Source organism: Canis lupus, chromosome 30, assembly GCF_011100685.1.
Source record: "Canis lupus familiaris isolate Mischka breed German Shepherd chromosome 30, alternate assembly UU_Cfam_GSD_1.0, whole genome shotgun sequence".
Classification (NCBI taxonomy): Eukaryota; Metazoa; Chordata; class Mammalia; order Carnivora; family Canidae; genus Canis; species Canis lupus.
The window spans coordinates 25,339,951-25,354,206 of record NC_049251.1 but is presented as its reverse complement, the minus strand read 5'-3'; the positions used below and the strand labels follow the sequence as shown (position 1 = coordinate 25,354,206).

General features: G+C 36.7%; 1 long non-coding RNA gene across 4 annotated transcripts in view; it reads left to right on the top strand.

The window, feature by feature from the left end:
• LOC106558046 overlaps positions 1-14,256 on the top strand; it is a 99,575-nt gene that overhangs the window by 70,797 nt on the left and 14,522 nt on the right. For all 4 annotated transcript variants that reach the window (XR_005381720.1, XR_005381719.1, XR_005381718.1 and 1 more), the window contains one exon: positions 8,339-8,499. This is a non-coding gene — a long non-coding RNA (uncharacterized LOC106558046). The remainder of the gene's footprint in view (positions 1-8,338; positions 8,500-14,256) is intronic.

Below are 14,256 nucleotides of genomic sequence, written 5' to 3'. Positions count from 1 at the left end.
GAGCGCGCCAGACGGAGAAGCAGGCTCCATGCAGGGAGCCTGATGTGGGACTCTATCCTGGGTCTCCAGGATCACGCCCTGGACTGAAGGCGGCGCTAAACCGCTAAGCCACTGAGGCTGCCTGGGTTTTTTTTTTTTTTTTTTTTTTATAAGTGTTGAAATCTACAGTTTTGGAATAGAGCATAAGTACCTGGTTTATGCTGGAAATTATAATCTTGTTCTCCTTCAGACTCATCTTCTCATCAAATGTACTAATTAGACACAGAGCAGTAGTACAGGTGAATCATAGTTTTGTATGTGAAGTCAAAATGAGAACAAAAATCAGTCAATACAAAATAATTTGTACCTTGATCTGGAGTTTTCAAATAAAGACCTGAACAGTCTGTCAGGAATAAAATGGCTTGTACCTGAGTCTTCCCCTGCTGCCCAACAGATCTGATGGGAAGAAACTATCTGTGACTTCCAAAATGTTTTTGGTCCCCACATCCCTGACCTCATGCATTTTTCGAAGGGGAATCTTCAGAGAAACCCATGCTACATTTAACTTTGGGATCTCTCTTGTGGGCTTGTGTCTAACCAGACAGAGCCGATCTGAATATTTCCTGCATGCTAAGCAGACCATTGTCAGCCGCTTCCTCTAGGCTAGATTGTTATAAATGCTGTTTATGATCCTGCTATGACAACTGTGAAGGACATGGCAAAGAATTTATCACAGGATTATTCATCCACCAGCAGAATACCTAATAAGATTCTAAATGACCCAAGATGATAATAAGATCTAGCTTGTAGCAATAAGGTATTAATAAACTGCTTTTTTCAATAAGGGAGAGTCCTGGCATCATTACCCTGACATATTTGTTTTGCTTATATTTTGCGAACAAAGTAGGGCTGCTGGATTGAATAGTAAATTTATAAAAACCCCTGATGTATGAAAAATACAACCCACATGAAGTGGAACCCATAGGTTAAAGTCAAGAGCATGGTGTTTGCCTATGACATCCGAGAGCCAGACTCCCAAGCCATCGATTCTAATTGTTCCGTGCCATTTGCCTTTGTATTTAAAAATTATATAAGAATAATATATTGCCCGCTGTTGACCACAAGGCCATAATTCAAATGAAGAAATTTAGTAAAATCATAAACCAAGAAAATGCAGTGTAGATGAATAATGGATGAAGCAGGAACAGGAACACTGAATTCAAAATGAAATCTGGGATTCTGCTGCATGTTCCTGTTTTGAAAATAAAAGTAGTATTAAGTTAATTAAAAAAATGAATCCTGTTCATTGTCACTCAGCTATTCCTAGGGAAGAAAATAGCAGAGATTCAAGAACCTGTTATTAAGGAATTTTCAAATAGCAGAAGCTGGAAAAGTGAGATGTAACTCCACACTGGCCTGATTCTACCTTTCTGCTTGGACAAGGCCCAAAAAGCTGAAAATACTTTTACTTCTCATTTCCAGGAAAGTAATCTTGTTGTGCCTTGGAAGGTGTTCTCTAGTGGATTAAACTGAAATCAACAATATTCTTTGTATATTGAGTTATAATGTATATACGATAAAATAAGCAGTGTCTGAGAGTATATAGTTTGAAGAATTTGACAATTAAATTCTTGTGTAACTGTTAACTCGAAACAAGTTATATAACATTTTCATCTCCTGAGAAAGTTCCCCTGTGTTTCATACCAGTCAGCATCCTCCCCTTGTTCAGCCCTGGCAACCATTTTTCTGACCTCTTTCCCATGGGTTAGATTTGCTTATTATTGAACTTCATATAAATGGAAACATATAGAATAGTCTTTTGTGTCATTTTTCACACAACATAATGTTTCTGAGATTAATTTATGTCATGCATATAAATTCTTCATTCCTTTCTGTTGTATGAATATGTCACATTGTATTTATCCATTCTTTTGTTGATGGACATTTGGTGGTTCCCAGTTTGGGACCATTATGAATAAAACTGCTATGAACATTTATGTACCAGTCTTTTTGTTAACTCAGAATGGATCATGACCTAGATATGAAAATTAAAACTATACAACTTCTAAAGAAAATAAATAAAATCTTCACAACCTCTAGAGATAGGCAAAATTTTCCTAGATTAAATACCAAAAGCATGAACTGTAAAATAAACAACCAATAAATTGGACTTCATCTATATTTAAAACTTCTGCTCTTCATGTAAAAGCATCTTTTGTGGACCTATGTTTTCATTTATCTTAATTAATTGCCTAGGGATGGGCTAATTAGGTCATAAAGTAGATATAGGTTTTATTGTGTAAGAAGCTGCCAAATGGTTCCCCAAATTACCCATTTTGCATTCCCACCAAGAATGTGGAACAGAGTTTTAGGTGCTCTGTGCCCTTGCCAACACTCAGTATTGTACATTTTATTTTAGCCATTCTGGTGGGTTTGAAATGACAGCCAACCGGTAGTTTTCTCTATAAGCAAAAATGACCAAAAGGTAAAATGACCAAATAGGTAGATTGGCAGCTGTGATTGGATTTTTGTTTAGTTTGGAATCACAATTTGCCACATTCCCTTTTATGTGAAGGCCACACTTAAAACATTTTAAACAGGAAATTTTGATCATTGCATTTTACACTGTCAAGTCATCTTCAAATTGTCTTTTATCACATTCCTTCCATGTTTGTCTTCAACTCCAGTTCCTTTCTTTGTCCACTGATTAGTCATAACTCATGAAAAAGATTTAAAATTGTTAAGTGTTTCACCTGACTGGTCTGAAAGACACACAACAAAATGAGCTGAAGCCTGGAGGGAATTACTCAAGTTACAAAGAGTATTATTTCATGTGTAGGACAAAGATATGCAGGGATTCTAAAATTCTTTTTCTATTAAAGAATTAGATTGTGCAAAGCCTGCACTGGGGCATTGGGTTTAGATGAAAGTCTAATGGAAACTACATGGTAGACCTTCTCAACAAATTAGATTCTGGACCCTCACTAAAGTAAGAAATGGTAGAACCACTGCTTGCTACCTATAATTTATGGCATTTACTGTAAGAGAATCTCTTGACAAATAAAATAGGGACTTTGACAGCTTTTAAAACATAAATTGTGCACTTTCAATCCACCACGTGGGACATACTTACACCTGAGATAGGACCTATTGAGTTGTAACTGAAATGGCTGTCTTCTTTATTTTTAACTGAGAGCCACATGATAATGGCATTCTATTCCATTATGGGATACCCTTAGTGTTCTTTACCATGGAACTTCACATCACTGATCTTCAAAGAACTGCTTTCTTCATGATGTGCTGGAAAGGCCAGGAAACCTTCAAGTGTCTGATGGTTACATTGCCCTTTTCTGAGAAAAGTAGCTAAAGGCTATCCCATGATTATAAATTTCCCTATGTGATGTGACCTTGCAGCTCTGGCCACAGCTGATGGCCCAGAAATTGCCACCTGTCACAAAGGCTGAGCATGAGGAAAAAGATGATGATAATGATGACATTATACAATAGACATCTAATCAAACACATATCACTGTCAACTCTGTGTGTGTTCTGTAGTTTAATATTTTTGTTAAGAAAATTACCCAGAAAATAGAAAACTTTTTGGGTTGTTGTTCTCTGCCACTAGGGGGTAGCATGATTGTTATTGTCTTGAGTCCATTAAAGGTGAACTCTATTTACAGTTTTTTTTAACTTTTCCAAGTGTATATTTTCCTCATTTAGAGTGAATAGAACTGATTTTCTGCCTAATGCAGTAATTTTATAATTTAAGAAATGATCCTGATGTCTTATAAGTGCTGCAAAAGATGTAGAGTAAGATAGAACAGTTTTTTTCAATCCGTTATTTTATGTCTTCATTAATTATTCTTATTAAATAGTTTGCTTGCTAACAAAAAGGCTAGTATCAGTAATAAATTACTAGTACACACTTTTCGTGCTTTGCATTTGCTTTTAACACTTAGCCTTCCATCCATTATAAAGAAAGAGTTAATTTTGGGTGGAGGAGAAATGCGTCACATGTGCTGAAGAACATGGCAGAAGACATGGCACTCTTACCTCAAAGACTGTGCAGTATCATTATGGAGATGAAATATATGCATGCCAACTAGACTTACCAGAATTAAAACAGTGTTTTTTAGAATTTATCAACTTCCTCTTGTAATTCAGTGAAATTTTTTCTTCAGAGGCAATGTTGTTTGATTCATGATTCATTCAATCTCATAATTGTTAGATCATCTTGGAGAATTAATTGATTCTTTTATATCTTGTAAATTAATTATAAATTCTTAACCCTAAATAAAAATTTTCCCCTTAACTTATTTTTTGTGATATTAGTACTTTTAAACTTTCTTTGAGTTAATATTAGATGGCTTATCTTTTTCCTCCTTTAAAAAATTATTTATTTGAGAGTAGAGAGAGCAAGAAAGCATGAGAGGGGGAGGAGGAAGAAGGAGAAGCAGAAGAAGAAGGAGGAAGAAGGAAGAAGGAGAAGCAGACTCCCTACTGAGCAGGAAGTCTGATTTTTTGGGGGCGGGGGCTCGATCCCAGGGCCTGAGATCATGACCTGAGGCAAAGGCAGACACCCAATTGACTGAGCCACCCAGGTGCCCCTCTTTTTCCTCATTTCTTACCTTTCAACTTTTATGTGTTATATTTCATGCATGTATCTTTCAAACAGCATATAACTGAATTATTAAAAATTTTAAGAATATTTCACTTTAGTTGGCCAATTTAACCCTTTTAAATTTCACGATTTATGTCACTATTTCTTTGGATTTTTCGCCCCACAGTCTTGTTTGGTTGTTTCAGCATACCCTGCTTTTTCTTGGTTTAGTTTTTCTCCTTTGCTGGCTTCCCTTGAATAGACTGAATTTTCTTTATTCCTTTTCTTCTCTTTTTTCCTTTTCTTCTATTTTCTTCTATTTTTTTTTTTTAGTGGTTATCATTAGTTTTTTACCATGCATGCTTAAAGCCAAAATGTAATATTTTTTCACTTTTCCTAAATTATACGAGAACCTTTATACCCAAAGATCCCTCTCATCATCCATGATGTTTTCCCCACTTGGGATTTTTATTTTTCCTAGGTTAAAAACTAGTCATCTCTACTGTTGCTTTTTCAGCATGTGTTTATTTAGATTTATCTTACATTTATTAACTTCTTGCCTCACTATTGCTCTTTGCAGTGGGTTCAGTTTTCTTCCTACTGTGATACGTCTTTTAGTGGCTCTTTTGGCATGGGAGATGAATAGTAAAATCTCACAATCTTCTTTTGATTAAAGAATGTCTTTATTTTGTCATGCTATTTGAACGACAATTTCACTGACTTTTTCTCCTTAAAGATATTAGTCTTCGCCTTCTGGTCTGTCTTTTGAAAAATTTTTGTTGAAATGTAATATACATGTAGAAAAGCATACATATTGTGAATTTACAGCTCAATGAATCTGTGTAATCAAAACCTAGATAAAGTACAGAACACAGCCAGCACCCCAGAAGCTCTCCTGGTGTCCCCAGCCAGCCACTAGCCAGCCCCCTAATAGTTAAACACTATCTGGACTTCTACCAGCATAGGTTAGTTTTAGTTTCTGTTTTTGCTGATGAGAAAACAGCTGTCAATCTAGTCTTTATTTACTTATAGTTAATCTTTTTTTCTCATGTCTTTCAGATTTTTTTGATGACTTACAGTTTCATTACATTATATATCTCTGTGGATTTATTTCTGTTTGTACTACTTTGCTCTTAGCATGTTTCCTGGATAGAGGGAGATGTTCTTCAGAAATTCTGGAAAAATCTCATCCATTATCTTATTGAATATTTCTTCTGTCTCATTCTTTTCATCTTTCTAAAACTCTTAAGAATATATAGTGGATCTTATCGTGTCCTTTCTAACTTTGGACTTGTCTTTGATTATTTTCTATCTCAATTTTTCTATGTTGCATTCTGGATTATTTCCTGATTTATCTTTTTTTAAATTGATTCTCTTCTGTTGTACCTGATCTACTGCTAAATTTATTTGTTATGAATTGAATTGTGTCCTCCAAAAGAGATACATTGAAGTCATAACTCCCAGTACTTTAAATATAACTTTATTTTAGAAGTAGGGTCTTTACAGATATAATCAAGTTAAAAATGAAGTCATTAGAATAGATCCTAACCCAACCCGACTGATATCCGTAAGAAGGTGGCAGGGCAGGGGGGTGGGTGTTGAATTCGGACACAGACACGCTAAGCCTAGAGAGAGGGCTGTGTGACTGGAGTTAGGCTGCCACAAGCCAAAGAACATAGGGGCTGCCAGAAGTTAGAAGAGGCAAGGAAGGATCCTTCCTCTTTGGGTGAAGGAGCGTGGTCCTGCCAACTCCTCAATTTCATACTTGTAGCCTCCAGAACTATGGGAAGAAACATTTCTTTTGTTCTAAGTCAAAAAATGTGTGATACTCTGTTGGGCAGCCCTGGAACACTAATATGCTATTTATTTAGTCTTAAATTTCAGTGATTCTTTTTTAATTTCCAAGTAGTTCTTTTTATTATATGATATCTTGTTCTTACATCATGGCTTCTAATCTTTTGTCTTTAATGATTTTGAACATGCTTATTTTTATTTCCTGTTTCAGATTGTTCTATCATGTTAAATTCTTAGAGTGTTAATTTTTGTTTGTCTGCTTACTCTCTCTTTTGAAGGATCATTTTGCTTGTGATTTGTAATTTTTTTCTTTTACTTGTGAACTTACTTTCACCAAAGGGTTGTCCCTGTCTTGGGGACATCCCATGATCTTTGGGTCGTGAAAGTATTTCTGCAGAGGAGCTTTGTATTTTCTTATGATGAGTATCTCAGTGGTTTCATTGGTCTGCAGCCAATTTTTATTTTAATTTCTTCACTGAGGTTTCTTTATGGGTGGATAACATGAGTTCAGACTCTGCACCCTAGATGCCCAAACAGGCTTGGAATTTTGATTTTCCATAACTGACTTTTTTTTTTCACTTGGGACTGGGAAAAGAAAGTTCCTTGACTCCTTCCTGTGCCTTCTAGGATCTTGACTTTATACAGGCTTGTCAGTTCTGCCTCCACACCATGCACAGGTCCTATTCTTCCTCTCCTGCTGCTAAGTGGGCATTTAAATTCCAACCTCCCACCATTTGGGCTTATATGTAGATCCACACCCTGTTGGGCCACCAAAGCATCAGTTCACAAATGGCAAAATGGCAGCTCTGGCTATGTGTTTCTCTTTATTTCTAGTACATAGGAATTTCTTTCATCTTTACTCTCTCACATTCTTTCAAGTTTGTTTTTTTCAGAATAGTTTTTGCTACATTTCCCTGAGTATTTCTGTGTATTTTTAAAAGAAGGAGATTGGAAGCTATGTACGTGCAGTCTTACCATTTCACCCGAATGAGAAGCTGAGACCAATGTCTGACATTGAGTGATTGTGAAGAATGAGCAGTACATACTAATATGGGTTTTAAGGAGGGAGAGATTCACTGAAGAATGGAAACAAAAATAACAAGCATTGGTGAGGATGTGGAGAAAAAGGAATCCTGTTCACTGTTGGTAGGAATGCAAACCGGTGAAGCCACTGTGGAAAACCATATTGAGGTTCCTCAAAAAAATTGAAAATGAGATTACCATATGATTCAGCAATTCTACTCTTGGATATATACCCAAGGGAAAAAAAAATAATTTGAAAAGATATATACACCTATGTTTACTGCTGCATTATTTACCATAGTCAAGATATAGAAGCAACCCCAGTGTCCATCAATAGATGAATGAATAAAAATGTGGTATATATACAATGGAATATTACTCAGCCATAAAAAAGAATGAAATCTTGCCATTTGCAACATTATGGATAGATCTAGAGAGTACAGTGCTGAATGAAATAAGTCAGAGAAAGACAAATATGATATGATTTTACTCATATGTGGAATTTAAAAAACAAAACAAATGAACAGTAAAAAGAGAACTAGTGGTTATCAGAGGAGGTAGGTGGGAAGAGAGGTGAAATAGATAAATAGGATTGAAAGGGGTATACTTATCATGGTGAGCATTGAGTATAAATTGTTGAATCATTATATTGTATATCTAAAATTAATATAACACTGTGTTAATCATACTTCAATTAAAAAAAAACCTACAAAAAAGAGTGGGAACAGCCAATTGCTGAAGGATACCAAGTGGAGTTCAGATAAAGGAGGGTTAAATACTTTAAAAAGTATTTTTACATGTCAATTAGAATTAGAGCTATATGTAAGGACAAAGATATGTATGTAATGTCTAGTACAGTCATAGACACACAGCATTGTTATTTTCTGCAGACTGACAACTTGACTTTTCTTCTCTCTCTTCCCCATGCCTTTTCCTTTGTAGAAACAAAACTGCTCTGTGAACTGCAGGAAGCCAAGTTTTTGCAGGAAACACCACATGGCTTCAAAACCTTACCATGCTGATTTAGTCCTCAAGGCAGTGGTTGGTTGTGAAGAAAGGAATTAGAAATATTCCTAGGGCATTTCAATCTGTAGTTAATGGAGGTAGGCTCAAGTCAGAATTTTGGTTTTTAATTTTTAATTTCATCAACTATGACTTCATTGTTATAGTCCTCATTGTCTGAAAAAGAGAGTAGAAAGCAAATCTTCTGCCCACTTTGAAATGCCCTTAACACCCACTGAATTGGAGATACCTTCCTAATCTAACTCCTGGAGGAGGTTACAAAAATTAAATGAGAAAGCAAAAGTGAACACGCCTTGAAACAAAAATGTGGTATATAAGAGAGGCAACATCACCTAGTGGTTCGGTACAGACTCCAGAGCCACACTGAGTTTGAAGCCCCAGTTCTAACACTAACTAGCTTTTTGGGAATGTTGATTGAATTATCTGTGCCTCTTTCCACGTGTCTCTCCCATATCATATCATATCATATATATATATATATATATATATATATCTGTGTGTGTGTATATATATAATTATAATTGTGTGTATATATATATAATTATATATATAATATATATATATAATATATATATATAATTGGGGTTGTTATAGGGGTTAAATGAAATGTAGTAGTTACTGACATATAGTGAGTTCTCAGTAAGTATTACTTTACATCCCTGGATATCATAATCTATATAAGATCTAATCTTAGGTCCAAGGACCCAAGCAGAAATAAGATCAGTGTTTGAGAATCTTCTGGAATTACACAAAAAATTGTGTGTGTGTGTGTTGTATACATCTGCATATGCATTTGTTAAGAGGTTGGTGCATTTTTCTTGGGAGCCAGTTAATAGTTTCCATCAGATTCTTAAAGTATGCAACCTCTGGAGCACCCGGGTAACTCAGTCAGTTAAGTATCTGACTCTGACTCTTGGTTTTGGCTCAGATCATGGACTCATGGATTGTGGGATTGGGCCCCCTTTGGGGTTCCATGTTGAGTGGGGAGTCTGCTTGAAGATTCTCTCCCTTTGCCTCTTCCTCTTATTTGTGTGTGTTTAAAAAAAAAAAAAAGGGTATGCAACCTTCTAAAAGTTAAGCACCATTTTTGTTTGAATCTAAGGACCGTAGAACTAAATACTCTTATGCATTCCACGTAGGTTTTATGGCTCTTGTTTGGATCAATAAACATTGATTAAGAACTGGCACTGGTCCTTGGCAGTTGCTCAGCCACACAGTGTCAACACCTTACTCAGATAACTCTGTATTTAGGGAAGACCCAAATGAGAACCCAGAAAATCACTCAGATGATTTCTGCTGAAGTTTATTAATGTCACAGTTTCCTTTATGGGCAATTTCAGTGCCAAGCAAGTCAAACTTATTACTAAGATGTTCTGTGGAAGGAGTAAGATTCACTTAAAGCTTTTCTTGGAGTGCAAGATTTCACCCCTTCCCATGAAATGCCATGAGAGCCTTCTGGTCATTTTCAGTGAAAATGCAAAGTCATGAGATTGGGAAACCACGGTGAAGCACCCTAAGTTGCATAATGGAAGACTCCCCAAATTTGATGAATTCTAAGGATTGTTTTCTTCTATCCTTTGAACCTTCTCTTGCTTTGACTCAGCCAAAACAGATTTGGCAAGGCTTACAAAGGTACAAATGTCAAACTTTATTTTTTTTTTAATGACGTGTATGTCATCTAAGTAGTGATGCCACCAATAGAGGATGTTGTTTCTGTTATTTTTTCCCTTCTGCTCTCAGATGCCTTTTAACATATGTAAAAATATTTATATAATGTTTCAAGTCTGCAGCATTTAGCACAGACAGGCTCTTTTTGAGTTCTCCCTTTTGGTAATATCATACTTAACTCAAAAGAAGTCATAGGCATATTGGGGGCAGATAGTAGGTACAAATCTGACAAAGAGCTAATGAGCTCTCCTGTGATTATCAGGGAGGCCAGTGACTCATTAAATCTCATTTCCTGGGCACGTCCACATAGGGAGAAGAAATGATCTGAACCAAAGGCCTGGGAACCTAATGCAGTCAGATTTATGGGCATCCGTATAAGTAGCCACATGATAATCAGTGCAAATAGTGAAATGTTTTAATGAGGCTCTCTGAAATATTTAATTGGTTGCTTTATTAAATTTTTTAATAGTTTTGTTGTTTTCTGTGAGGAATTAGCCCCACAGCAGGGAGGGTCTTGAAACAAAGTGGGGTTGTCTTTTGCTTGGATTCAATCCAAGCTGTTGTTCCCCTTCATAGTGTCTCTTTATGTGTATTAACATTATCATTGATATTCAAGGCTATACTGAAAAGAAGGTCAGGTTGGTTAGAATCCATAAAAACTCATTTTGGTTCCAAAGTATATGAGTATCTGCTTAGAATTAATCCTCTTCAGGTTCATTAGAGTGAATCATTGTTCATTCTGAAGATTATCTACTGCTAAGAAGAAAATCTTTCCAAAATAGGACAAGCCAAAATGAAGATGAAGAAGAGACTGTAATTTGTTTTTGACACTTTAACTTTGTTTTAAACGTCCATCTTCACCTTCTGGTTGTCTCCTTTATATCTTGTTCCTCACCCTTCCATCCTGGTAGCTTTTTAATCATGAATTAGTTAAATGACAAGAACTTAAGATACTGCTCTTCTCAGGACACATTTAAGTCCAAATAAATTAATTTCTGGTGGTAGAATTTTAGATGTAACAGGTTGGGTAGGACTGTGATAATTTGCGTATCTCAGATCCCACCTCTTCATCAAGACATCCTTGTGGCTCAATCATCCCATATGTATAGGTACTTAAAACTATTTTTTAGAGGAATTGCCAGTTAACTAGTGAGGGGAGACCATGGAGTGGTGTGTGGTACCTGTTGCTAAGTGACCAGTTACTGCTTGTGACTAAGACCCATGCTTTTTGCCACAGGCATGGAGAGAAGGATCACCTATAGGTATGATTTATTTTTAAAGGCCATGGGCAGGATTCCTAATGGAGCAATCATTCTAGACAGCCTTTTCATAGCAAAGAAGGGTTTGCTAGTTTAAAATGTCAAGATGATTTAGATAAATTCAGGTTCTAACTCATGTGTACATTTAAGTATCCAGTGTTTGAAACTATCCATCTTTTAAGGTCATAGATACCTAAGATAATATATTGGGGTAAACCATGGCAAAAGAAAGGTCTGGGTTATGACTTTCACATCATAAAAGATGAGTGAGTTAAGTACCATATTTTTTTGACTCAGAAAGGTACATAAAAACACTTTAAAAAAGAAAAACGCTTCAACAATTGATGGTTCATAATAATCTTATAGTTCATAAATATGCTTAATAGTATTTTTTTTTTTTACAAAAGTTGTTAAATCTTGTAAGCAGTGTTTTCTTAGAATCTAGGCAATACTACTCATTCCCTGTAGGCTAGAAGGTTTTCTTCAGAACTTGTTTGCATTTTAACTTATAAAACCACCATGGCTATGTCTTATATTGTTGACTAAAGAAAGGCCAGGCAACTCTTTAAAACAAATAAAAGGTAAGGGATACCTGGGTGGCTCAGTTGGTTAAGCATCCAACTTCAGCTCAGGTCATGATCTCAGGGTCCTGGGATAGAGCCCCACATTGGAGTCAGTGGGGAGCCTGCTTCTCCTGCTCCCTCTGCCCCTCCCCCTGCTTATTTTCTTTCTCTCTCTCTCTCTCTCTTTCTCTAATAATTAAATATTTTTAAAAAGATGTTCAAGTTGAAACAGATTTTATTATTTTTTAAGATTTTCTTTATTTGTTCATGAGAGACACATAGAGAGAGGGGCGGGGCAGAGGGAGAAGCAGGCTCCATGCAGGGAGCCCAACGTGGGACTTGATCCTGGGTCTCCAGGATCACACCCTGGGCTGAAGGTGGCGCTAAACTGCTGAGCCACCCGGGCTGCCCAGGAAACAGATTTTAAACATGATAAATGGCTGAACTGATTCAGAACTAGAGCAAGCTGTCAAGGCCAAACTGTTGTGAGTGAGAACCTAATCCGTGGTCCTGTGGCAGACAGGAAGTTAAAAGTGTATCTGACGTTGGAGGACTAGGACAGTAAAAGAGAATGGGCAGATTCAGAGCTACACAGATTTCAGAGCAGAATCTGTAGAGAATGCTGGAAGGATAAACCTAAAATAATATATCTGGTAGATGTACTTAAAAAAGTTAGAAGGCTATGTCCCAAATAATTAACTTAGAAGGTTATGCCCCAAATAATTAACATTGTTGAGGAGTAGGATGGTGGGGGTGGGGAAGAGACCTAAGCACTCTTACTTTTCATTTACATGTACATGTCTTCTGTTAAAATATCTTATAATGAACATGTAACTTTTTTAATTTAAGAAATTATAAAAATCACTAAAGAGAAAAAAATACATCCCAGAAATAAAAGCCGTTTGCAGCTGCTAAGATATAGGCCTACCAAATCCAAAACAATTTATTTAGACAGCTGTTGGCACCTACTCTACTTCCCATGTCCATGTATACTCTGTCTCTTGATCCTGCCCCTGGCGATATGAGGGCCTTGTCTCCCTCCCAACAATGGGGCCAGGATTCCTCCTCCAGTGATTTTCCAGGCGATGTTTGAAAGAGGAAGCCTAGCTCTAGGCTGCAGAGGCTACTCAGTCAAGAACTACCTGGGGCCAGTGGCTGAGGTTCCCCTTCTCTATACCTGGAAGTGTATGTGCCTTGTTCCATGCTGATGGGAGAGGGGAAATTCAAATGCTCTGTTTTATGAAAGTGAACATTAAGTTAGTTTCTTATGCTTTAGGTCCTTTGGTCAGTACCCACTTAAAAGGAAACCTTCCTTTCCCCCAAAGGCCAGGAGCTGGGAAAACTTAAATCACTAATGCCATTGTTTTTCTGGTGCCATGAAAAAGACAAACCAAAGCTGAGGGGAAAACCTTTACCTTTTCTTCTCTCTCATGTTCATGGAACAAGAAAATGAAGTTATATGGTGGCCTATCTGTGACTGCGAGTGGAAAATGCCTCCTATAAATCTTCATTGGTGATTTAAGTAAAAAGGAAAAGGGGAGGCCATTAAAACTACCAACATCATTTCTTTCTTTTCTGGGAAGATGTTCACCCACAGCCTGTACCTTCAGAACACTTGAATTCTTGGTTTCCCAGAGTCCCTTTTTGTATTGTCACCTGTTTATTTCTAAGCATCCTTTTTACTAGAGATACTTCAGCAACTTTGAAAACCAAGTCCTGGGAACCAGTGTGGCTATACCTATCTGGGTAGGTATACATGTTTTGAAGTGGGTACCATTCCTGAGTTAAAACTGAATCGGCAAAGAATGCATGGACTTAAACAAGGGCTCGTAATTTTGCTTGGACCTTTGCAGTAAAAATTCTTGAAAACATCATCATTCCAAAAATAGCTAGAATGGTTTGATGATGATGTTTTCATCTGGCTGACTTGCTGCCTTACTGGGGAGTTGGAGCCACATGGGCACGGGGTAAAGGGTGAATCCTAATGAAACATTACAAGTCCCAGGCAGCAACAAGCAGAATCACAGAGTTGCTCTGCTATCTGCTGCTGCTTACCTTATGTGCCTATTTTTCCCTTCAAACTTCAATGGTTTTTCTTTTTCCCAATGTCCCCCTTTGAAAGAGATTGATGTGACTAGCAATGGCGAGGGGATTAACATGAATAACAAATTATTCTTACACGTTTGAAGTTATAGGCCTATTATACTTGCCCTTTAGGGAAACACTGAGCTTTACTGAGCTATTGCTATTCTCAACAAATTTCAGTAATTATTAGTGCTTGGAGTTGGGTTGCTTGGTTTCAGATTAGTTTATACAAATCATCTCTGCCAAAAAAAAAAAAATCATC